Below are 27,638 nucleotides of genomic sequence, written 5' to 3'. Positions count from 1 at the left end.
CATGAGCGACCACCTGCAGATGGGTGCACCCTGTACCCTTCATGGCATCCGGAAGGACCCTTTCCACATCTGGAATGACTCCCCCCGGTATGCACACGGAGTGCACATTGGTTTTCTTCCCCTCTCTTGCTGCCATATCCCTAAGGGGCCCCATTACGCGCCTGACGTTGGAGCTCCCAACTACCAGTAAGCCCACCCTCTGCGACCGCCCGGATCTTGCAGACTGAGGGGCAACCTCTGGAACAGGACAAGCAGCCATGTCAGGCCGAAGATCAGTATCAGCCTGAGACAGAGCCTGAATCCGGTTCGTCAGACAAACTGGAGAGGCCTTCCGTTCAGCCCTCCGGAATGTCTTTCGCCCCCTGCCACACCTTGAGACGACCTCCCACTCTACCACAGGTGAGGGATCAGCCTCAATGCGGGCAGTTTCCTGGGCAATCACAGTCGTAGTCCGATCGGGGGATGCGTGGGACGAGCTGGCCGTCCCCGACAAACCCCCATCCGGAACCCCACAGTGACGCCCATTGGCAACAGCCTCAAGCTGTGTGACCGAAGCCAACACTGCCTGAAGCTGGGAGCGAAGGGATGCCAACTCAGCCTGCATCCGAACACAGCAGTTGCAGTCCCTATCCATGCTAAAATCTGTTGTGCAAAGAACGTCTGAACTAATCTACAGAGAGCGCAAACAAATCGACACAAAATTTAAACGGTTATTAAAATACAAGATTGCCTAGTAAATGCAGTAATGCTGCTACTTGCGCACTGCTGACACACTGCTCGGCGGCGGAAGGAGACTACGCGATTTTACACTATTCAGGTACTAAAACGCGATGCTACAACTCTGAAATACTATAATACGCCCGAAATTTATGAATTAAACAATGCAAGTACCAAAAACACGCAAAGAAATTAAGAATTAAACTATGTAACAAATGAGTGAGCTAGGAGTATAAGACTTGCTGCTGCAGCTGCTTATCCAACGACGGCAGGGAGCACACTGACTGTGACCAACCGACACTGGCCGTTCAAAACAAAAACAGAAGACAAACGACTACGCGAATTTACACTATTCAGGTACTAAAACGCGATGCTACAACTCTGAAATACTATAATACGCCCGAAATTTATGAATTAAACAATGCAAGTACCAAAAACACGCAAAGAAATTAAGAATTAAACTATGTAACAAATGAGTGAGCTAGGAGTATACGACTTGCTGCTGCAGCTGCTTATCCAACGACGGCTTACCCCTTTTCAGTCCAAGCATCTCCCTCTTGAACTTACATTTTTACGATTCCCTAGACGTTCCTCTGTATGTTTCTTACTACCAATATTTCCCTGTAGATTATGCTGATTTTTCTTAGAACTTCAATTATCTATTTACTAAGTCATCAGAAATCCTATCCTCTTCACAGATGAACGTGTCACACACTCTTCCCACCACACCAGTAATGTGATAAAAAGATGCTTGACAATGGTCATCTGTTGGAAGAACCTGAGAGAATCTATACCAAAAAACAAAAATTATCTCTTAGACCTTTCGTGAGAATATGTATACCGCAATCGCTTTGGGTATAATTTGTCAAAAGTACTTAAAGCTTTGTTCCCTAACATTAAAAGGTGCACTTGGGTCTACCACTGATCCAACTTGCAAGTTAAAGTGCTCTTTTCAGAGACTAATTTCTGCTGTCATACAGTGGAAACTACATAGCACTTCAATAAAGTAGCATGCTGAGCACTAGTAATACACTTTTGTATAGGTAATTATACTTTTAACTGTCTTCATTCCACTACTTTTCAAAGTCACTCAAACATCGTAGTATCTCCATGCTAGGGGATTAGCCAGTGTCACGTCAAGATTGTAACAAATTACGCCAGCTACAGTGAAAATTATAACAAAACTACCCCAAGTTGCAGCAAAAATTGTAACAAAACAGCCTATGTTACAGTGAAATTGTAACAAATTGACCCATATAAATGGTGAGAGACCCTGGTAGGATAAGTGACTATCTCGGATTTTATACTTAAAACGGATATTAAACTAAGCACATGTAACCTTCCTCCACTGAGACATCAGCAAAACCTAGTTGGAGCCAAGAAAAATCTGAAAACCATAGAGTTTGTGCAAGCAATGGAATATTTGTGAGCTAGAGAGCTCATGGAATGTGCTACAGATCTGTGCAGATTAGAATCTGTAGGCTGCGTCACAGAAACACCATTGCCCAGTAAGTGGTTTACTATGTCACATTTCTGGTGCGTGAATAACATGTTTGCAGACTTGAAGTAGTATTGGGGAAAGTCGGTCAGGTATAAATACATGTCAGCTCCCTCCGACCCAAAAAAAAGAAGACCACTTCAGCTGTATGATAAATCTTTATTTATGATCTAACTAGTTTCGTCGCATTAGAGCCACATCTTCAGGAATAGAGATTTATAATATATTACAAATGATAAGCATTAGATGACCCAACATTCTTTACTCCATTGTGATAAACCTGTTTAACAGTCAAAAGGTCGGTAGTTTAATTTAAAATGAAGCAGAATGAAGGGAACGTCATTGCGATACAAGAAAAGTGAGGGTTAACACTGTCGTGACATGAAGTTTGCAGTGGCCGCCTAGATGAAACCCTAAAGATGTGGCTCGAACGCTGCGAAACCAGTTGGATCAGATATAAAGATTTCTCATACAGCTAAGGCCGTCTTATTCATCATGGTTGAACTCTACTGCTGTCGATACCCACAATACAACATTTTTTTTTGCAAATTCCATAAAATCAGTACATGTAAGACCATCATACATTGGATGGCTTTGCTGACATACATCAGGTCTGTCAATGTGGATTCCTGAAAGTATGTGCGCTGCATGATTATCTCGTTGTTGTATATTTCACTGCTCCTGGGTAGTCCCTAAGAGAGCTTGTATGGAAATCCAGTAGCACTGTCAAAATTTGAGAGTTGAAAATTGTAGTTATTTGTGTTGAATTCTAGCATAATTGATACCAGCTATAATATGACAGCACTACTTTCATGTCACTAAATCGTGAATTTTCGAAAATTAACAGAACATCGAACTCTCGATCTGATAACAAGCCTACAACATCACATTTAACACTGCAAGGGATAACATCATGATCAGCAATACACTATGCGGTGCTACGAGCTCGATGAGTGGTACAGCCGATGGAGATACTGGAAACTCAATGTTTAGAAACCACTCTGTGTGTTCCACTCCAAAATATCAGAAGCTGGCTGGTGAAACAGTTCTATGGAAACAGTTTTCCGTCCTGCTCCAAAGCATCAGTCGGTGCATCAGAGGGTCCGTCTGTATGCTGCGTTGATTTCTGATTTTGAGTTATTATTCCTATATTACATTTAGCATATGAAGTTTCCTCATGAACTATCCATTTTGCTGTAGCACTAGATACAATATCTCTGTAATCCACTTGTATATTTGTGACGATTGTCTCCTATTTTACCCTCAGTCAGTTCCTCATTTTATGGATCATTAACGGCAGCAGACACGCTCAGAGTTGCAGGATCAAGTCTACGTCTAACAGGTAATCTTAAATTACTTTCTTGAGAAGAGGTCGGCTATTGTCAACTGTTATAACGCACTGTGTATATTAGTTAAATATTTCTCGACTAAAGACTTAAAATGTTTCGCATAGGATGGTTTTAGAATGCCTCAAACTCATTTCGTACACTGCGTACAAAAGGAAAATAGCGTTTGACTCTTCCAGATCAGAGAATAAGATTTTTCAGCTTTTTGTAAGGTTTACCCATTCAAGATTCCATACCATGTACGACAGCCGCTTTCACTCCATAATGGTGGCGTATGACGACAGTTAGATGCTGACGAGTGGCTACGTCCTTCCAGAGACGGGAAACCTCTCCATAAACCGTTTACTGCCATTTGGTGTTTCCATCAGACACCCACCCCTTGATGGATAAGTGCCACCGATCTGCATGTCTTCTTCAATCGCACCTGCAGCACTTGTCACTATTCATGTAGTATGCAGCGAGGCAAGGTTTTTCACCAAGCAAAAGGTCTACTCTGACGTGTCTACATCTATTTGCGGTACTTGTAGGAATGAGATTTTCGCGCTGCTTCTATCAGACTACAAACTGTGACCTTATAAAAGTGACTGCGTGTAACGTCATTGCTTTGGGCTGGATTTGAAGCGCTGGAAAACCCACTTGTAAGAAGGTTACTCCCTTATCTGTACATATCACGGCCAAGTTGCTCTCTAAAACCAGCTGTGTTGATGTAACCACGGAGATCGAACCAATGTTTATGCTGCACAGCTTAGAGTGGGCATCTTCCTCGCAAGGAACATGCAACTGAAGATTAAAAATGGGACCATGTGCCTACCGGCACATACCCTATCAAAATCATTGCCATTAAAAATCTTCACACTCAGTTAGTTTTGACTGATATGAAAAGGATTCGAGAGGAGACACTGACTTCATAGGACTGAAAGGTTTATTGTCTCTAGTACAGGGCACGTTACACGTTCCTAACGTTTCTACGCACGCTTACTGACGTTCACTCTTATTTCGGCTTGTTATTACTTTTCTGTGGTAACCATTGCTTCTACCGATCTTTGCTAACGATTTACTTCTAGTGCTAATGTATTCTTAATCCTATCCACGAATATTGCAACATTTAACGGATTTATCGCACTTCTCACGGCACGCGGCCATGTATCGTCCAACCACGTCTTGACATCCGTTGGCGCCAAACCGATCTTCTCTATCACTGGGGGCAGTGCTCCTGCTGTAGGCCGCTACGTGTACGGTAGATATCGATGCTCAGAGACTAGCTATATCTGTAACCTTACACATTTCAATTCAAAATTCCTTGATATCGTCACGCAATTGAAAAATCAAGTTGTACTCCTTATTGATGTTGGAGTCTGTCAAACAGTGAAGCTAATTGGTGACGTGGATGAAGTATGTACACCGTTTGTCTTTCACATTTTACCCATTTTATACAGTTTCATGAAATGTGTTGTAACACCCCACCCGTCACTTATCTGGTTTTGGTGTGTGTTCATCCCAGGTAATTGACTAACAGACCAACATAGAGTGCAAAACTGCCGCAATGTCGGATAATGCAAAGAAAGTAATAAGGCCCTGTGACTCCTGATTGAACTGCGGTGGCAGTGTTGACATTAATTGATTCAGAATTGATCTCTTTTAATTTAAAAGGTGTGTACATTGATGTTATATTCAGCTATTGAACACCAGATGCAAATGTTGAACATAAAATTAATTAAGAAAGTGACTTGGGATTTCAACTACTTGACTGAAAACAGATGCTGTCGATTAGCACAGATTTATTTTACTCACGATCTTCAATCATCACATTACATGACTCTCCTAACAGACAGTGGCAATAAATTGCGTTTCTGTGGAGTAAAGCGCGAAAAATGAAAAGTAATTCCTATCGACTGATCCACACGTAATGAGAAGTGCGAGAAGAATTCTACAATACACGGCCCATGAAACCCTCGTGGAAACTTTGCCGACGTGATCCAACAAATTAATCAGTGGCCGGAGCAGGCGCAATATCACCGAATTCAGCGTGGCGGCGCGGCGTCGTTATGCAGACGTCGGTCAACCTCGTGGTGCTGCAAGGCTGTGCTCGTCTATTCACTTCTAGCTATCTTGCTCAGTACGTAGCTGAACGAAAACTTTCTATCTCCAAGCTCAATCGTTCCGTTTGCTAAGTCCTAAACTGCAGAGACGCTCACTCTCTCTCACGCAAACTGAGTAAAGAATGCCATGTCCACACTCCAGGCAAGCTGGGAACGGAAGACCACTACGGAGACTTCTCCCAGTCCGCTCTTCGCCTCGGTTTCCCCTCCAGCAAAATCACTTATGCCAATTGCAGCGCAAGTTGCGTCAATTATGCGTCGCTTCCCAGCGCCAACCAATGCCTGCTCTGGGAAGTGAACAAATTCCCACAAAATTTCCTGTCCTCTCAACTTCTGCTATTTAGCTCCTCCCAGGCCACCCATCAAAGTTAGCGTCTGCACAAAACACCAATTTTTCCGGAATTCTGATTCCCAGGAGGGTACTTCAAATTCCTTGGTCCTACGTTCCCATCGGAGGCTGGCGTATTTCATTCTGTCGCTCTTCACCTGATTTACTTCAGACTCTGCGGACTGTGAATTCAGCGTGAAGTTGCTATGGTCACGAACACGCATATTTTGACCTCTGTTGACCGCTCCACCGTAGCTTTGCGCGGCTTTCTCGCATGTTTCACTGAAAACGGGATGACAGACATTTATCAACAGGCGTACAAGTTCTCTGTCTGTTTCCCGGTACACCAGCATGGGGTCAACCACCCTCTCACTGTCACTCATATTAACGCAGCTGGAGGCCGCGCCCCATTATCACTTTCTGAGAGCTTGAACCACCCTAAGCTGCCTATTGTCGCTTCCCCTCGCCGCCCCCGCGCCGGCCACGGTCAATTCTGAATACTTCCCTGGGATAAACTAGCCTCCAGTAAATCGATGCGTTTCCACAAAGTTTTCATGTCATGTGAATTGCTTTAAAAACATCACCCGACATTAATTATTCCAATACGTCCATACTATACCCTCTACAAGATGCATTGTGCCTTGTCAGTCATTTTTGTTCAGCCCTACTGTTCGCTCAACGTTGAGTTAGGTGATCTTTAATGACTTCATGTAAGGGGCATAGTTCTTGCCATCTTGCAGTGTGAGTGCATATTTTCTGTGGTCATTTGTTTGACGGTTATTGCGATAGAGATAATTGAGTGGACTAGTGTTCTGTCCACGACTTTAGTGCAATATCAGCAGCATAACGTTAAATTCACACCTCAAACGCTGCTGCCCTGTGTTTTGATAATAGTCTGTTTCTCGGTCTCTACGTAAAGCTATACAATACCACTGCAATTACATAGCAAAAACAATAAAATTCGCTGTATGTATGCCTTACACTTTAAGCAAGTTGGCTGGCTGTGTACAATGCTCGAACCGTGCTACAATGGTTTCAGGGTGTATATACATGAAAATGAAATCTGTAGTTCAGCCGCCTGGTGCAAGTCTTTTTATTTGACTCCACTTCGGCGACCTGCGTGTCGATGTTGATGAAATGATGATAAACACAACACCCACACCCTGTCCCGAGCGGTAAAAAGGTCCCTACTCTGGCGAGGAAACGAACTCGTGGCCCAGTGATGACTACTCATCAGTACTAACTTACAAGACCACGAGATGCTGAGTAGCGTGTACATCGTTCACTGTAATGGTAGTCTAATGCACGTAACCATGACTACTGCTACCCTCTCCGTTAACTGCGTATGTAGGGTGTGGCAGTTAAGTACAGATTAATTGCGGGAAATGGATTACAGCGAAAAGCATTATCAATCTCCTGAAAGAGTCTTCTGTGACACATCTGTTATACTTTTAAGCAGATTAGCGGTACAAATTCTGAATCTATGATAGGGACTGGTGAGAATCTATCAGCACTATGCGCACTTTTCTGTAGTCACCATGGGCGGCGACTTAGCCGTCATCGAAGTGCTACATTCTCGCATTGTCATATGTCTGAGCACAGAGATGAAATTTGGGTCTTGTGTGCTCGTCAAACAGTGCCGACATTTTTACATATGCATCTGCCACGTAAACTCGCCAAAAACATGTATTATCGTCAAATAGTAGTCCCTACAGCCCGTTTTTAGGATTACAGTCATGAAAACCTTTGGTAGTTACATTGGTCTCATTCTTTGACTTCGTAGAGTCCAGCTCTTATTGGTAACTACGACACAGTATGGCATAAAGTCTACGTTTTGTGTCAAATTCGGGATGTGGCAATGTCGTGAGTAGTGACTTCACAGGAACAGTCTCATCTTGTGTAGTACAGAATTGGCACTGTATTATGCACCGGCATGATCTGACGCAGTCACTCCCAATTTCAAGAACATCAAAATGTTAGTTTAACAATTGTATGTCATCTTATTATCTTGTGAATGTTGCGGTTTTTCTTATTTCCGCGCTTGCTAAGAAAATTTGAAGGAATCCGCCTTATGCAAGACACCTTTGTACACTCCTGGAAATTGAAATAAGAACACCGTGAATTCATTGTCCCAGGAAGGGGAAACTTTATTGACACATTCCTGGGGTCAGATACATCACATGATCACACTGACAGAACCACAGGCACATAGACACAGGCAACAGAGCATGCACAATGTCGGCACTAGTACAGTGTATATCCACCTTTCGCAGCAATGCAGGCTGCTATTCTCCCATGGAGACGATCGTAGAGATGCTGGATGTAGTCCTGTGGAACGGCTTGCCATGCCATTTCCACCTGGCGCCTCAGTTGGACCAGCGTTCGTGCTGGACGTGCAGACCGCGTGAGACGACGCTTCATCCAGTCCCAAACACGCTCAATGGGGGACAGATCCGGAGATGTTGCTGGCCAGGGTAGTTGACGTACACCTTCTAGAGCACGTTGGGAGGCACGGGATACATGCGGACGTGGATTGTCCTGTTGGAACAGCAAGTTCCCTTGCCGGTCTAGGAATGGTAGAACGATGGGTTCGATGACGGTTTGGATGTACCGTGCACTATTCAGTGTCCCCTCGACGATCACCAGTGGTGTACGGCCAGTGTAGGAGATCGCTCCCCACACCATGATGCCGGGTGTTGGCCCTGTGTGCCTCGGTCGTATGCAGTCCTGATTGTAGCGCTCACCTGCACGGCGCCAAACACGCATACGACCATCATCGGCACCAAGGCAGAAGCGACTCTCATCGCTGAAGACGACACGTCTCCATTCGTCCCTCCATTCACGCCTGTCGCGACACCACTGGAGGCGGGCTGCACGATGTTGGGGCGTGAGCGGAAGACGGCCCAACGGTGTGCGGGACCGTAGCCGAGCTTCATGGAGACGGTTGCGAATGGTCCTCGCCGATACCCCAGGAGCAACAGTGTCCCTAATTTGCTGGGAAGTGGCGGTGCGGTCCCCTACGGCACTGCGTAGGACCCTACGGTCTTGGCGTGCATCCGTGCGTCGCTGCGGTCCGGTCCCAGGTCGACGGGCACCTGCACCTTCCGCCGACCACTGGCGACAACATCGATGTACTGTGGAGACCTCACGCCCCACGTGTTGAGCAATTCGGCGGTACGTCCACCCGGCCTCCCGCATGCCCACTATACGCCCTCGCTCAAAGTCCGTCAACTGCACATACGGTTCACGTCCACGCTGTCGCGGCATGCTACCAGTGTTAAAGACTGCGATGGAGCTCCGTATGCCACGGAAAACTGTCTGACACTGACGGCGGCGGTGCACAAATGCTGCGCAGCTAGCGCCATTCGACGGCCAACACCGCGGTTCCTGGTGTATCCGCTGTGCCGTGCGTGTGATCATTGCTTGTACAGCCCTCTCGCAGTGTCCGGAGCAAGTATGGTGGGTCTGACACACCGGTGTCAATGTGTTCTTTTTTCCATTTCCCGGAGTGTAGTTTTGTTTTCGTCCAAACATGTTTCAGCACATTTTTTGCTCTCACCAGTGAGCTTATTTGTTAATTTTTCTTCTAACATCAAGCTACTGGATGTTTAGGCTAGTAGCTCCAGGTCTACTACGTATTCTACAACTTGTCGTATTTGCACTTCCTGATCCTTTCGAACAGCTCTAGCTTTGTTTTATGGAATGTTGGTCCATGCTTGTTTGCAATAAATTTCGTCTTTGCACCTGAAATCCTGAGTCCTGTTTAGTTGGTGATCTCTTCCAGTACGTAGATTTGTGAGTGCTTCTTCTAGACTCTCTAATTGTGGTGCAAAACAGCCAGAAGATGCCAGGCAGTTTACTTTCATTCCTCCTTGCTTTCCACCCAGGCATATTCGGTTTATTTCTCAACTCTCCACCGTAAGGTTTATGATGACACCAAATCATGTCTGATAGGAACGCAAGATCACCACGAATTTATACAAATGTTTTGCTGGCGATTGGCTAGGGCAAATACGTATCAGAAAGAATTAGAATTTAATGGAAGCGCGCATCAGGCTGCAAGGGTTATATCTTGGTGTGAAGAGAAATACCAAGAGAACGAAGAACGCATTCTGTCGGTAAACTGAACAGCGAGCAGATGAGTCCCTACTCTCTCTAGCCAATTGCGTCACACGGAGTACCTGCAGGCACTTTTCCTATGTTATACAGGCCTCCCCGCAGCGCACGTTTCAAATGAATGATAAAGGAGCGCCGAAACACGTCTGTGAGTGTTTATTTTCCATTAAATGTGTTAACAACCTACGGAATACAAAAATTAGTAACTAATACAACTAATACAAGAAAGGCACACAAACAGAAGTTAGGCAAATCATAATATGTTTCACAGTATTTCTAGGCGGGAAACTTGTTCCTATTCATCCTGTACGGAAGGTAAGGTATTCTTCGGGAAACGGCTATTTCCCTGCAATAAGCGAGCTCGCACTTCTCTTTCCCGACAGGCTATACTAAACAGAGGTCAGGAAATGAGTCATAACTTTCCAATAGTGCAGAACTTCCTGACCATTTTTTTGAAAAAAGAGAATATGACTTGCCTGTGATGCTGGAAGAATCGTACCGACTGCACACGTGCAGTGGGCTAGTCTTACCGAAAGCCAGAAATCTTAATGGCTCTCGAACGACGCATGCACTATGTGATCAAAAGTATCCGGACACCTGCCTGAAAGTGACTTAGAAGTTCGTGGCGCTCTCCATAGGTGATGCTGGAATTCAATATGGTGTTGCGTAGATGACGGGTTCCACTCTCGCAGACATACGTTCAATCAGGTGCTAGAAGGTTTCTTGGGGAATGGCAGCCCATCCTTCAAGGAGTGGTGCACTGAGGAAAGGTATCGATGTCGGTCGGTGAGGCCTGGAACGAAGTCGGTGTTCCAACATATCCCAGAGGTGTTCCATAGGATTCAGGTGAGGACTCTGTGCAGATCATCCCATTACAGGGATGTTATTTTCGTGCAACCACTCCGCCACAGGTCGTACATTATGGACAGGTGCTCGATCGTGTTGAAAGATGCAGTCGCCGTCCCCGAATTGCTCTTCAGCAGTGGGAAGCAAGAACGTGCTTAAAACATCAATGTAGGCCTGTGCTGTAATAGTGCCACGCAAAAAAAAACAAGGGGTGCAAGCCCCTCCATGAAAAATACGACCACATCATAACACCATCGCCTTCGAATTTTACTGTTGGCATTACACAGGCTGACAGATGACGTTCACTGGGCATTCACCATACCCACACCTTGCCATCGGATCGCCACATTGTGTACCGTAATTCGTCAGTCAACACAACGTTTTTCCACTGTTCAGTCGTCCAATGTTTATGCACCTTACACCAACCGAGGCGTCGTTTGGCATTTACCGGCATGATGTGTGGCTTATGAGCAGACTCTCGACCATGAAATCCAAGTTTTCTCACCTCTCGCGTAACTGTCATTGTACTTGCAGTGGATCCTGATGCAGTTTGGAATTCCTATGTAATGATCTGGATAGATGTCTGCCTATTACACATTACGACCCTCTTCAACTGTCGGCGGTCTCTGTCAGTCGGTCGGCCTGTACGCTTTTGTGCTGTATGTCTCCCTTCACGATTCCACTTCGCTATCACATCGGAAGCAGTGGACCTATGGATGTTTAGGAGTGTGGAAATCTCGCGTACAGGCGTATGACACAAGTGACACCCAATCACCTGACTACGTTCGAAGTCCGTGAGCTCCGCGGAGCGCTCCGTTCTACTCTCTCACGATGAGTAATGAGGTCGCTGATATGGCGTACCTGGCATTCAGTGACAGCGCAATGCACCTAATATGAAAAACGTATGTTTTGAGGGTGTCCGGATAGTTTTGATCTCATAGTGTAGTTAACACTGAGTCAGTGAAAGAATCGTTACTTGTGCGGGTAATTACGAGAGAAAGATGAAAGGGGTGGTTCGCCAGTGACCTCGTGCAGCGTATGGCGATAAAAAATCTAAACGGAACGGAACAGATGTTCTAGTGTTCAAATGTGTGTGACTTCCTAAGGGACCAAACTGCTGAGGTCATCGGTCCCTACACTTACATACCATTTAAACTAACTTATGGTAAGAACAACACATACACCCATGCCCAGGGGAGGACTCCAACCTCCGGAGCCACGTGGGGTAGCCGTGCGGTCTCAGGCGCCTTGTCACGGTTCGTGCGGCTCACCCCGTCGGAGGTTCGAGTCCTCCCACGGGCATGGGTGTATGTGTTGTCCTTCGCGTAAGTTAGCTGAAGTTAGATTAAGTAGTGTGTAAGCTTAGGGACCGATGACCTCAGCAGTTTGGTCACATAAGATCTTATCACATATTTCAAATTTTTCGAACCTCCGGCGGGAGGGGCTGCGCAATCCGTGACACGGAGCCCTAGACAGCGTGACCACTCCGCGCCGCTGGGACGGAACAGAAAGATGACGTCGCCACACAGTACTGGTGTGCTTACACGGAACGAAACACGACGTCACCTTGCTTAGCTGAGTACAGAATGGTGACAATGAGAGTATGAGGTACCGTGTATGATACAAATGTCAGTATGTAGTATGGGACTTAAGGAACTAACAATGATGAAGTTTATTAATGGCGAAAGAGAAATTCATAATGTATGTTCTTGATAAAGTTTGTATACTGAACAGCTGAAAATTAAAACAATAGGGAAAGTGTCGTCTCGACATCTCTAAACACTAACATTTATTTTCTACAAACACATCAAACAGTTTTGAATGGACTCAATACATACAGAATTTTTAGCTTATCCACTGTTGTTTTAGCAATAAATAAAGTCGAACACAACTATTTCACTCCTTCAATGGAGTGGAGTTTTTCATTGTTATAGTTAACTGATGAAATAAAAAGAATGTCGTGTGACTAGGGTCTCCCCTCGGGTAGACCGTTCGCCGGGTGCAATTCTTCCGATTTGACGCCATTTCGGCGACTTGCTCGTCGATGGGGATGAAAATCATGATGATTAGGACAACACAACACCCAGTCCCTGAGCGGAGAAAAATCTCCGACCCAGTCGGGAATCGAACCCGGGCCCTTAGGATTGACGTCGTAAGACACCCGTTTTAGTTCGTTGTTGATCGGTAAACTCAGTTTTTTTATTACAGAGGGCAGCTAACCCTCTGACCGAACACGCTGAGCTACCTTGCCGGCGACCACTCAGCTACCGGGGGCGGACGCTGATGAAATGAAAAAACATAGAAATGCAGCAAATGAAGCAGGCGAGAGGGAATCCCAACATTTAAAAAAATGAGATTCACAGTAGGAGCAAAATTGCTAAGCAGTAATGGCTAGAGGACAAATGTAAGTATTTAGAAGCATATTTCACTAGGGGAAAGATAGATACCGCCTACAGGAAAATTGAAGACGCCTTTGGGGGAAAGAGAAGTGGTTGAATGAATGTCAATAGCTCAGATGTTAAACCAGTCCCAAGTAAAGAAGGGAATGCTGAAAAGTGGAAGGAGTGTATAGAGGGTCTATACAAGGGAGGTGAATTAGAAAACAATATTATAGAAAGGCAAGAGAACTTCGATGAAGATCAGATGGGAGATTTGATACTGCCAAAAGAATTTGACAAAGCTTTGAAAGATGTAACTGTAAGTCGAAACAAAGCGCCGGGTTGACAATATTCCATCAGAACTACTAATAGCCTAGGGAAAGCCAACAATGATAAAATTCTTCCATCTGGTGAGCAATAAGTATGATACAGGAGAAATACCGTCAGACTTCAAGAAGAATGTAGTAATTCCAATTGCAAGGAAAGCAGGTGTGAATATTAGCATACTACCAGTTTAATAAGTATTGGTTGGCAAATAATGACACGAATTATTTACTGAAGAATGGAAAACTAATAGAAGCCGACCTCAGGGAAGACCAGTTTGGTTTCCAGAGAAATGTTGGAATACATGAGACAATACTGACTGTACGACCTATCTTAGAAGACAATTTAAAGAAAGGCAAGCGTACTTTTATAGCATTTGTATACTTAGACAAAGCTTTTGCCCATGTTGACTGGAATACACTCTTAGAAGTTCTGAAGCTAGGAGGAGCAAAATGAAACGAGCGAAAGGTTATTTACAACTTATAAGAATCGAAGAGCATGAAAGTAATTCGGTGGTTGAAAAGGGTGTGAGACAGGTGTTAGCTTTCTGTAGGCAGTGATCTTAGACCTGCGTTATAGTATGATGTTGCTATAAACTGTTAATTATTACATCTGAATAACTGGAAGGTCAGTAGGCAAATAGTCATGAAACAATACATAGCAAACTTATAATCCTAGTGGAAATCGACACAGCTTTTACTAGTCAATAAACAGACTTACAATCAAACAAGACGAGCGAGTGCAATGCCCGTTAACCTCACTGAATAATAAGAGAATGATGGCTGAGTTTGGCCACTGTGCATAACGATAACATTATCGCAGTGAGAGCAACAGGCTGATGTGTGTAACAGGCTATATTTATTCTTAGTGGGTCGCCTAACTACAAAGAGGTTGTAGAACAATTTAAAGGCTCTTGTAATTGAAATCAAGTCTGTGAGTAATAGATTTTTATTAAGCTATCCTTATCTGGGCAGCTCAGAATTCAGAGTTAATGAGACAAAATCACTAATCAAGTTGCATGTGAGAATAAGTAAGAAGCAAGCTGCTCAAAGTACAGATCAAGCCACCGCGTATTGCGAAATCTACATTCCCCCTAAATCAGCAAAATGTACACCCATCAGCACCAGACGGTGGTCGGGAGAGGAATTGCTTGGCGGCTGGAACACGAATTCCACGGAGTTTCCTTTTCCTTCCTCAGCTCTCTACTTGCATGAAAATCTACATAGTGGGGACGAGTCAGTGCAGTTGGCAATGTCATGGACGAGAATATCGATTATTTCATGAATTCGACTGCATGACCAAAATTTTGGAATGAAAGCAATCATCTTTTTCATATTGGCTGGGCGGTGGCGCAGTAGCTTCTTGCAGAAATGGCAAGATTAGCATACTCAAATATTAGACAAGATATCTGTATGATGCAAAAAGTGGAAATTGACTCTAAATCATGAAAAGTGTGAAGTCATCCACATAAGCATTAAAAGGAATCTGAAAAATTTCAGGCCATGGTCTACCACACATCAGTAGCAGGGTAACGGTGGTATCACCCCATATTGTGGGTTGCGTACATCAGGTGCAAGTATACATTCATGGCCAAACCTAATGTTCTCTTTTGATTGACATCTCCTTAACCTCCCCCTGGGGATAATCCATCCTCCCCCTCCCCCTCCTCTCCTCTTCCTCACCCCTCTGGGAACTGACCTCATGGATACAAGCACAGTTTTGATATCAATTTGATTGACTACTTAATTAACTTGATCAATTAGTTAACCCCTCCCCCTCTGGGAAACCCCATAGCCCTCGCCCTCCCCCTCCCCACCTGGAAATTGGAGGGAAAAAGACTTAAATCGGAACGATCACTTGGACAAAGGTGCAGGGGGAGGGGGGGGCAGCAGGCCGGCCGAAGTGGCAGAGCGGTTCTAGAGTTTTAGGCGCTATAGTCTGGAACCACGCGACTGCTACGGTTGCAGGTTCGAATCCTGCCACGGGCATGGATGTGTGTGATGTCCTTAGGTTAGTTAGGTTTAAGTAGTTCTAAGTTCTAGGGGACTGATGACCTCAGAAGTTAAGTCCCATAGTGCTCAGAGCCATTTTAACAATTTTTTTTTGGGGCGGGGGGGGGGGGGGGGTGGGCAGAGACTGAGGTACAGCTACAAAATGAAGAGGGATTTTCTAAAAACCACACTGGAGTTTTGCTGTATGGGGTAGAAAAAGGTGACTTGTTTCAAGCTATAAGAGTAGCACAATCATGGTTCACTAGTGTCTGTAATCATTAAAAGACATCTCCATAGGATCCAACGTAATTATGTAGTTGAATAGAGAGACTTGATTCTAAATCGCAAACAGAATTTCTGCCAGAAAGTGTAACACTATTGGTGACTCTTGCGTGTGCCTGTAGAACCAAGGCCACTTTATATGCAGGGTGACGGTAACATAGTTGTTATGATCGTGTTTTTAATTTTGCAGTCCTTACTCGAAATGTAGGTTGAAGGCAGTAGAACACTTCTGCGGTCAGCTTCAAATGTCGGTTCACAATAGTGTTCGTTGAAAAGAACATCATCTTCCCTCTGGGGATTCCCATTTGAGCTACCTGTGAGAGTAATCCTACTGCTGAAAAAGAAAAATTACTCGCCATGCAAAGTGACTTTAATGATCAATTTAACTAATTAACCTACGAATTTGATATCAATGACATGCCGCCTGGTGATTGGGAGCAATGGCTAAGGTACGACGGATACGATTCTTGATTTGGAGTGGTAATCAGGCGCTTTTTTCGTTGCTTTTAACGAAATTTCGATCTCTCACCTACACAGGTAGAGGCGACCATCGTAATAAAATCAGATGTATTACCGAATTTTTGAGGTGATTCGTAGTATAAAACTGATATTTACAACTTCTCTGTGCTATTACCTTAAGAGACTTCATATGTGGTGAGGGATTTGGTTACTTTGAGAGAGAGTTCTAAAGTGAGGAGGCATCCCATGACAGATGTACAGCATATTCTTAGCACTCCGTCGTAAGCTAAAGTGAGTTTAATATTCTAGTCCTGTGTTGCATGGTGTAACAGAGAAGAAAAGATTTTTGTCTACCTGATGAGACAATACGTAGTGGAAATGTAGCCTATACTATACTGTTACAGGGTTTTCACAACAAGTAATGATTCTTTAGCGTTGTGAAAACGTGTGTATGCCCCGATTTCTTGTCTTCGAAAATAACTTGTATAAGTGAGCTAGATCTACATTTCGCGTGAAAAATTCGAGGTTTATGGCCAACAACATCACTGTCTCGGATTGGGTAAAGTGGATTTTTTAAACTGGGAAGTCTTTGACAGGGTGGAATTGGTTAGAACTACTGTGGACAACCAAGCTGCAGCTGTTTGTTTCCCAGTGCACCTGCTGGCGGCAGGGTTGGTCATGAAGAGTCGACGACCGGATGTAACAGATTAGCTCAGCCTGTGACAGGCGGTTAGATCTGATCTTGCGTACTGGAGCGGGGTCTAGTGAAATGACCAGTGTGCTGGGTAAGTGGGGGTAGAAGCGGGCGTGTGGTATGTGAGAGAAGATCAAAAATAATGGGTGTGGCTGCGGCGACGGCGGTAATTCTCAGCGACCTCTGAGCGTTGGCGCCGGCGGCATATGAGGCTATGACAGCAGACGACCTACGCACGAGCCTTTGTTACAGCGCCTCTCCTGGGCTCGTGACCATATTGCTTGGACACCAGATGACAGTAGTAGGGCAATGCAGAATCACCACACTTTGTGGGTTACCTACATTAGCTGAAAGTATACATTCAAGGGCAAACTTGTTGTTATCTTTTGATTGACATTTTCCTTATCCTATGGTTCTGTTACGTGGATTATAGCCACCTAGGGATAATCCGTCTTTCAGAGAAACACCCCTCCCTTCCGCTCCTCCTACCCCTCTCCCTTCCTGCCCAACCCCTATGGGAACACCCTCGCCGATACAGGCACGGTTTTGGTATTAATTTGATTGACTAATTAATTAAACAATTAATTATCCCTCCCCCCCCCCCTCTGGTAAGGCTCCCAGCCCTCCTCCTTCCCTTCAGCACCAGGAAATTGGCGTGAAAAAGACTCAGTTGATTGGCCATTTGGCGGGAAATCCAGTGCAATGTATGGAATATTGTTTAAACAATCTAGAGAATGTGTTGAATATTATTTGTTTAAACAATTTATGGGATGCAATGTGGTGTATGTAATAGAGTTTATTTATTTATTTATTTAAAGAATTTGGCTGGAAATCGACTGCAGTGTATGCAATATTGTTTAAAAAATTCAGACAATGGGTGGAATATTGTTTATTTAAACAATTTATGGCATACAAGGCAGTGTTTGGAACATAGTTTATTCATTTATTTAAAGAATTTGTCTGGAATTTGACTGCAGTGTGTGGAATACTGTTTCTTAAAACAATTTACGGGGTATAAGGTGGTGTATGGAATACAGTTAATTTCAAGAATTTGTCAGGAAAAGCGATTGCAGTGTGTGGAATATTTAAACAATTGCAGTTCTTTTTCACTCTGATCACGTAAGGAAACAAGTAATTACACTGTCACAGATTGCTTAAACGTACTGAAAAACATCCTCACGTCTCGCCACCCGCGCAGGCTGCCTGAAGTCGGGGCGCGCCGGAAGGACTTGGAACCGCCAGCGGGCTTGCTGCACTGCTGCTGGCTGTCGGCTGCTCCACGGCCCTCTGAAGTACCACACTAATCCCCGGAACAAAAGCTCACATTCTGTCGGTGTCCCTCGTCATCTCATGTGGTCTGTATGCATGAACCAATCTTTTGGATACCAGTACACATGAGAGACGCCTTCCTTCCGAAACAAATGCCTGACTGGGAATCGCTCCCGCAATTTGTCGTAAGGTCTTATGGGACCAAACTGCTGAGGTCATCTGTCCCTAAGCTTACGCACTACTTAATCTAACTTACACTAACTTACACTAAGGACAACACACACGCCCATGCCCGAGGGGGGACTCGAGCCTCCGAAGGGGGGAGGGGAGGGGGGGCGTGGACTGTGACATGGCGCCCTAGACCACGCGGCTACCCCGCGCGGCAATCCAGAAATACTGCTGAAGTTATTAATAAACAATTAATTTCTGGCCATATGACCGTAATATAGGGAATATAAGGCGGATGCGGTAGCTACTTCACACACACACAAATTGACAGCGTCACAAAACTAGTAGCAGGTTGACTTAAAATGCATTTTAAAAAAGATCGTAACTGAATATTGTGTACAAAGAGAGCTGTAGTTTTCTTTGCAGATGACATAGAAACTAGCATGGGATATTTAAACAATTACACTTTATCATTCCGCCATGGACTCTAAACTGCCTGCAGCCTTCCTGGACCACTTTCTTGTGATACATTTCACAAACTGCTTCAGGAGTTATTAAATCTGGTTCAGAATATCATATCCTGAAGATGTCACAAATGTTGCTTCAGAAAATATGCCACAGGAACTGTAACAGTTATGATGTTCCCGACCACAACAAGTGTCCTAAGTGTATTATCTTTTTAAAATTACTATAGAGTTCCTAAATTGACTGGTTTTTTCAGTTACACGAGGTGAAGAAGGAGGGAGGAAAGTGTCTATCGTGTGATAGGGTAGTAACAACAACAAAAATTCCTGCGAAGTATAGAAGAAGCACTAAACAAGACACACTTAAAACTGTGATCCAGTCTGTGCTAATAAGATGTCATGGCTAGACGTCAGACATCACCATCAATCAGGAATTTGATGTCGCGATTGGGTTTTTAAAGCATTATCCTAATTTGGTTCTCTCCCCTACATTCAGAAAGAGAAGCGGCCTACTGATTGATAGGCTAGAGACAACTGCAGTGTATTAAGAAGCACTAAACATGACATGCTTGAACCACAATCCAGACCCTACCAGTAGTTGTCATGGCTAGATGTCGGAGACCACTGAAACACTCGCACATCCTGTGCACTTGTGTCCCGATGTCCACACGCAGCGCGCCGTCTATTAACCCCAGAGTTTTGCCATACTGTCCGTCTGCTTAGCTTTGTGGTAACGTGCTCGCCTCCCATGCCAGCGGACCTAGGTTCGATTCCCGGCCGAGTTGGAGATTTTCTCCGCTCGGGGACTGGGTGTTGTGTTGTCCTCATCATCATTTCATCCTCATTACCGACGCGCAAGTCGCCCAATGTAGAGTCGACTAAAATAAGACTTGCACTTGGCGGCCGAACTTCCCCCAATGGGGCCTCCTGGCTAACGATGTCAAACGCTGATTTCACTTTTTTGCCATACTGTCCTAATGGACATGTTCGTCGTACGTCCCACATTGATTTCTGCAATTTATTTATTTATTTATTTATTTACTTGTCAAGTTCCGTAAGACCAAACTGAGGAGCAAATCTCCATGCATTGTTGCTTGTCTGTTAGTACTTACAACTCTACGCAAACGCTGCTGCTCTCGGTCGCTAAATTAAGGTCATCGGTCACTGCATTGTCGAGGTGATAGGTAATGCTTGAAATGTGATATTCTCATCACACTCTTGACACTGTGGATTGCGAAATATTGAATTCCCTGATGATTTCCGAAATAGAACGCATCCCGAAGTCTGTTAATTCCAGTCGTGCGGCCATAATCACTTCAGAAACCTTTCCACAGCAATCGACTATGTCCAAATGAGAGCTCTCCCAATGCACTGCCCTTTTATATCTTGTGTACACAATATTACTGCCATTGTATATTTGCACATCGCTATCCCCTGACTTGCTGTCACCTCGTTGTATCTTTTCTTCTGTGGAAGAATACTCATAGAAAAAATATACAGGTCCTAAAACAATTTCCGGCGTTTAGCTCTTTGTCTTTAGTACAGACCTAAAAGCGGAAAACGTACTGCTACAATATCAGTGAGCGTGGCGGGAGTAGGTTAACTTCCGATTTCTGCAGACGACGGCCACTCCCTCTTAGTCGCTACTATTCGACCAATCTCAATGTCAAATCTTACTTTCTTTTCGAGAAACTCTGAATATACGTAAATTGACGTTCCTTCGCGAATGAAATATTTAAACTTCATTGTGGACAGTTTTGTCGATCTGATCCGTCCAGTGTTAAGTGCACAGTCGCCTGGAGATCCCAGTAAAGTACCAGTGTAGAACATCCAAAGTAAGCGCAGGCACACGCATCAAAGAAACGAAGTCTGGAGCAACAGCATCAGGTAGAAGGTACAACACTTACGGCTAATATGCTATAAAGTTTCATGTCGTCTGTGGTCGAGTATGGTGGCCTTGTACTAAAGTGCATGCCTGGAAATCGAATGGTTGTGGTATCGAATCCCAGTCGGACCAGAAAATACGCCAGTCTGCCTATTGACTGTTTAATGATGTGCCGATTCACCAGGAATGCTTCAAATTCTGCATCTAAGTCACAATCACCTTTAAACCAGTCAACAGCAAAGTTTATCGGACAACTGAACCCGATGCCCCTGACACCCAATAAGTTCCAACGAGCCAAAAATACAATACACTTGAGCTCCATTTCATAAAAGCCAGCCGGCTGGAGTGGCCGAGCGGTTCTAGGCGTTACAGTCTGGAACCGCGCGACCGCTACGGTCGCAGGTTCGAATCCTGCCTCGGGCATGGATGTGTGTGACGTCCTTAGGTTAGGTAGGTTTAAGTAGTTCTAAGTTCTAGGGGACTGTGGACCACAACAGTTAAGTCCCATAGTGCTCAGAGCCATTTGAACCATTTGAACCATAAAAGCCAAAATGAGCCAACAGCGACAAATCTTGTCGGTAAGTGCAGCTCGTCGGCAGGTCGAGGCGCACGGGCTATTCCATTCCAAATCAGTCGAAAAATCAGGACACTGATGTAATTTTTAAAATGATTCATAATTTCTACAAGCGTCAATTACGTTGAACGATTCTCTTCAGTCGTCGTTGGACCCGTTCTTGCAGGATAATTTTTCGGTCGCAGCGATGGTGGAGATTTGATGTTTTACGAGATTCCTGATATTCACAGTACACTCGTGTAATGGTCGTACGGGAAAATCCCCACTTCATCGCTACCTCGGAGATGCTGTGTCCCATCACTCGTGCGCCAACTATAACACCACGTTCAAACTCACTTAAATCTTGATAACCTGCCTTTGTAGCAGCAGTAACCGATCAGAGAGGTCACAGTTCGTAGTGAGACGGTAGATCATCGAGTAGAACACAAGTGATATCTGGCGTTCCGCAAGGTAGTGTCATAGGCCCTCTGCTTTTCCTGATTTACATATATTATCTAGGTGATAATCTAAGCAGCCCCCTTAGATTGTTTGCAGATGTCGCTGTAATTTACCGTCTTGTAAAATCATCAGACCATCAGTTCCAATTACAAAATGATCTAGAGAGAATTTCTGTATGGTGTGAAAAGGGGCAATTGCCACAAATCAAAGAAAAGTGTGAGGTCATTCACATGGGTACTAAAAGAATTCCGATAAATTTTGGGTATACTATAAATCGCACAACTCTAAGGGCTGTCAATTCTACTAAATACCTAGGCATTACAATTACGAGCAACTTAAATTGGAAAGACCACATAGATAATATTGTGGGGGAAGGCGAAACAAATACTGCTCTTTGTTGGCAGAACACTTAGAAGATGCGACAAACCCACTAAAGAGACAGCCAGTATTACACTTGTCCCTCCTCTGCTGGAATATTGCTGCGCGGTGTGGGATCCTTACCGGGTAGGATTGAGGGAGGACATAGGAAAAGTGCAAAGAAGGGCAGCTCGTTTCGTGTTATCGCGCAATAAGGATGAGAGTGTCACTCATATGATAAGCGAGTTGGGGTGACAGTCACTGAAACAAAGGCGGTTTTCTTTGCGGCGAGATCTATTTACGAAATTTCAATCACCAACTTTCTCTTCCGAATGCGAAAATATTTTGTTGACACCCACCTACACAGGGAGAAATGATCATCATAGTAAAATAAGAGAAATCAGAGCTCGAAGGGAAAGATTTAGGTGTTCTTTTTTCCACGCACCAATCGACAATGGAATGGTAAAGAAGTAGTATGAAAATGGTTCGATGAACCTTCTGCCAGACACTCAAATGTGAATTGCAGATTAACCATGTAGATGTAGATGTAGAACAAGTGCGTCAGACCCTAGTTGTCTTATATAGGCGTTGCTGACCACAGCGCCGTATTCTACCTGTTTACATATCTCTGTGTTTGAATTCGCATGTATATACCAGTTTCTCTGGTGCTTCAATGTATAATCTAGCTGAAACCTTCCAGCGTTTTCAGGCCTCTTCCACGTATACAACCTTCTTCCGTGAGTCTTAAACCAAGTGTTAGCTATGATTAAGTTATGCTCTGTGCAAAATTCTTCCAGGCGGCTTCCGCTTTCACTCCTTACCCCCCAGTCTATATTCAGCCACAACTTTTCCTTCTCTACCTTTTCCTACTATCGAATTGCAGTTCCCCACGACTATTAAATTTTCATCTCCCTAATTATCTGAATAATTTCTTTTATCGCTTCGCCGGCCGAAATGGCCGTGCGGTTCTAGGCGCTGCAGTCTGGAACCGCGTTACCGCTACGGTCGCAGGTTCGAATCCTGCCTCGGGCATGGATGTGTGTGATGTCCTTAGGTTAGTTAGGTTTAACTAGTTCTAAGTTCTAGGGGACAAATGACCTCAGAAGTTGAGTCCCATAGTGCTCAGAGCCATTTCAACCATTTTTATCGCATCATACATTTCTTCACTCTCTTCACCTTTTGCGGAGCTAGTTGGCATATAAGCTTGTACTACTGTGGTAGGCGTAGGCTTCGTGTCTGTCTTGGCTACAATAATGCGTTCACTATGCTTCTCGTAGTAGCTTATCCGCGTACCTATTTTTTTTACTCTTTATTAAACCTACTCCTGCATCACCCCCACTTGATTTTGTCTTTATAACCCTGTATTCACCTAATCAGAAGTCTTTTTCCTCCTGCCACCGAGCTTCACTAATACCCACTGTATCTAACTTGAGCCTATCCATTTCCTTTTTTAAATTTTCTAACCCGCCTGCCCGATTAAGAGATCCGACATTCCGAGCTCCGATCCATAGAACTTCAGTTTTGTTTCTCTCAATACTAAAGTCCTCCTGAGCAGTCGACGCCCGGAGATCCGAATGGCGGACTATTTTACCTCCGGAATATTTTAACCAAGCGGATGCCATCATCATTTAACCACACAGTAAGGCTGCATGCCCTGGGGGAAAAATACGACTGTAGTTTAAGGGGAAACTACAGTCGTAATTTTTCCCGAGGGCTTGCAACTTTACTGTATGGTTCGCAGTACCAGCACAGCAAAACTGTTTTGGTTGATGTTACAAGGCCACATCAGTCAATCATCCAGACTATTGCCACTGCAACTACTGAAAGTACTGCTGCCCCTCTTCAGGAACCACATGTTTGTCTGGCCTCTCAACAGATACCCCCCACCGTTGTGGTTGCACCTACGGTACGGTTATCAGTATCGCTGAGGCACGCAAGCCTCCTCACCAATGGTAAGGTTCTGGGTTCATGGGTGGGGGGGGGGGAGGGGGGAGGGGGAGTGAGAACATCACAATAGTTAATACAATTTTTAAAAACCATTATGTCATATATTAAGCATAAATACAATTTTCGTACATATCAAACTTATATAGGCTTCAATCTCTTTTTACTGCACACTGATTTAAGTTTTAAATTTTTTGCAGTCCCATGTCTGAAACGTCAAAAATATAAGTAGATGGTAAATATTTATGTTCATACTGTACTTAAGTTGCAGTGGGCTCCTGACTGACACTCAGCAGGGGAAGAGGCCTCGCAGTGTTGTGTTGCGTATTATGGCGTAGAGCAGACAGCAGGTTTTGCCCCTGATTGTATTTATTTATTATTTTTTTCTACAGCCTTCCATTGAAGCTACCAGGAAAGTGTTTTACAATATTATTTTTAAATCAAATGCTGAACGATATGGCATAATTTTATTCCACTTAAATCTTTTTCAGATGAATAAGAAACGTGATGAAAATTACATTAAACTTAAGTTCTAAAAATAATGCGCCGCCGAAACGGGCCCCGGATCGCCGCTCCTCACCCCCTTCTCCCCTCCTCATCACCCTTCCGGCAGTTGCGGCGAGCGCTTGTGCTTCTGTGGCGGTGCTTGCAAGACGTGCGGCGTCCCTCGGCGTCTGTTCAAAACGGTTCGATGATACGACGGAGTAGAACTGTCACAGATATATATGAATGGAGATGAAAGCATTGTAGAAGCAAAATTCCGACGTGTATTGATTTCTCCGTTAACTGCTAGTATTTAGGATCTAATAACTGCATGTTATGCGGCAGTCCATTTCATTTCAGATGCTTCCTTTCTCAGCACAGCTGATCTGCAAAGAAAGAATGTTACAAAACATGGCACCATCTGAATGTTGTTATTGTTGTGGTCTTCAGTCCAGAGACTGGTTTGATTCATCTCTCCATGCTACTCTATCCTGTGCAAGCTTCTTCATCTCCCAGTGCCTACTGCAACCTACTCGTACATCCTTCTGAATCTGCTCTTGGTCTCCCTCTACTATTTTTACCCTCCATGCAGCCCTCCAATACTAAACAGGTGATCCCTTGATGCCTCACCGAGCGGGGTGGGGCAGTAGTTAGCACACTGGACTCGCATTCGGGAGGACGACGGTTCAAACCCATCTCTGGCCATCCTGATTTAGGTTTTCCGTGATTTCCCTAAATCGTTTCAGGCAAATTCCGGGATGGTTCCGTTGAAAGGGCATGGTCGATTTCCTTCCCTATCCTTCCGTAATCCGAGCTTGTACCCCGTCTCTAATGACCTCGTTTTCGACGGGACGTTAAACGCTAATCTCCTCCTCCTCCTTGATGCCTCAGAACATGTCCTACCAACCGATCCTTTCTTCCAGTCAAGTTGTGCCACAAATTTCTCTTCACCCCAATTCTATTCAATACCTCCTCATTAGTTATGTGATCTACCCATCTAATCATCAGCATTCTTCTGTAGCACCATATTTCGAAAGCTTCATTTCTCTTCTTGTCCAAACTATTTATCGTCCACGTTTCACTTCCATACAAGGCTACACCACCCCCCATAAACCATGGACCTTGCCGTTGGTGGGGAGGCTTGCGTGCCTCAACGATACAGATAGCCGTACCGTAGGTGCAACCACAACGGAGGGGTATCTGTTGAGAGGCCAGACAAACGTGTGGTTCCTGAAGAGGGGCAGCAGCCTTTTCAGTAGTTGCAGGGGCAACAGTCTGGATGATTGACTGATCTGGCCTTGTAGCACTAACCAAAATGGCCCTGCTGTTCTGGTACTGCGAACGGCTGAAAGCAAGGGGAAACTACAGCCGTAATTTTTCCCGAGGGCATGCAGCTTTACTGTATGATTAAATGATGATGGCGTCCTCTTGGGTAAAATATTCCGGAGGTAAAATAGTCCCCCATTCGGATCTCCGGGCGGGGACTACTCAAGAGGATGTCGTTATCAGGAGAAAGAAAACTGGCGTTCTACGGATCGAAGCGTGGAATGTCAGATCCCTTAATCGGGCAGGTAGGTTAGAAAATTTAAAAAGGGAAATGGATAGGTTAAAGTTAGATATAGTGGGAATTAGTGAAGTTCGGTGGCAGGAGGAACAAGACTTTTGGTCAGGTGAATACAGGGGTATAAATACAAAATCAAATAGGGGTAATGCAGGAGTAGGTTTAATAATGAATAAGAAAATAGGAGTGCGGGTAAGCTACTACAAACAGCATAGTGAACGCATTATTGTGGCCAAGATAGACACAAAGACCACGCCTACTACAGTAGTACAAGTTTATATGCCAACTAGCTCTGCAGATGATGAAGAAATTGATGAACTGTATGATGAGATAAAAGAAATGATTAAGGTAGTGAAGGGAGACGAAAATTTAATAGTCATGGGTGACTGGAATTCGTCAGTAGGACAAGGGAGAGAAGGAAACATAGTAGGTGAATATGGATTGGGGCTAGGAAAAGAAAGAGGAAGCCGTCTGGTAGAATTTTGCGCAGAGCATAACTTAATCATAGCTAACACTTGGTTCAAGAATCATGAAAGAAGGTTGTGTACATGGAAGAACCCTGGAGATAATAAAAGGTATCAGATAGATTATATAATGGTAAGACACAGATTTAGGAACCAGGTTTTAAATTGTAAGACATTTCCAGGGGCAGATGTGGACACTGACCACAATCTATTGGTTATGAACTGTAAATTAAAAGATGGTTCAGATGGCTCTGAGCACTATGGGACTTAGCTTCTGAGGTCATCAGTCCCCTAGAACTTAGAACTACTTAAACCTAACTAACCTAAGGACATCACACACATCCATGCCCGATGCAGGTTCCAGACTGTAGCGCCTAGAACCGCTCGGCCATTCCGGCCGGCTGTAGATTAAAACTGACGAAACTGCAAAAAGGTGGGAATTTAAGGAGATGGGACCTGGATAAACTGAAAGAGCCAGAGGTTGTACAGAGTTTCAGGGAGAGCATAAGGGAACAATTGACAGGAATGGGGGAAAGAAATACAGTAGAAGAAGAATGGGTAGCTTTGAGGGATGAAATAGTGAAGGCAGCAGAGGATCAAATAGGTAAAAAGACGAGGGCTAGTAGAAACCCTTGGGTAACAGAAGAAATATTGAATTTAATTGATGAAAGGAGAAAATATAAAAATGCAGTAAATGAAGCAGGCAAAAAGGAACACAAACGTCTCAAAAATGAGATCGACAGGAAGTGCAAAATGGCTAAGCAGGCATGGCTAGAGGACAAATGTAAGGCTGTAGAGGCTTATCTCACTAGGGGTAAAATAGATACTGCTTACAGGAAAATTAAAGAGACCTTTGGAGAAAGGAGAACCACTTGCATGAATATCAAGAGCTTTGATGGAAACCCAGTTCTAAGCAAAGAAGGGAAAGCAGAAAGGTGGAAGGAGTATATAGA

Source organism: Schistocerca piceifrons, chromosome X, assembly GCF_021461385.2.
Source record: "Schistocerca piceifrons isolate TAMUIC-IGC-003096 chromosome X, iqSchPice1.1, whole genome shotgun sequence".
In the NCBI taxonomy this organism is placed as follows: Eukaryota; Metazoa; Arthropoda; class Insecta; order Orthoptera; family Acrididae; genus Schistocerca; species Schistocerca piceifrons.
This window is presented reverse-complemented; position numbering follows the sequence as displayed.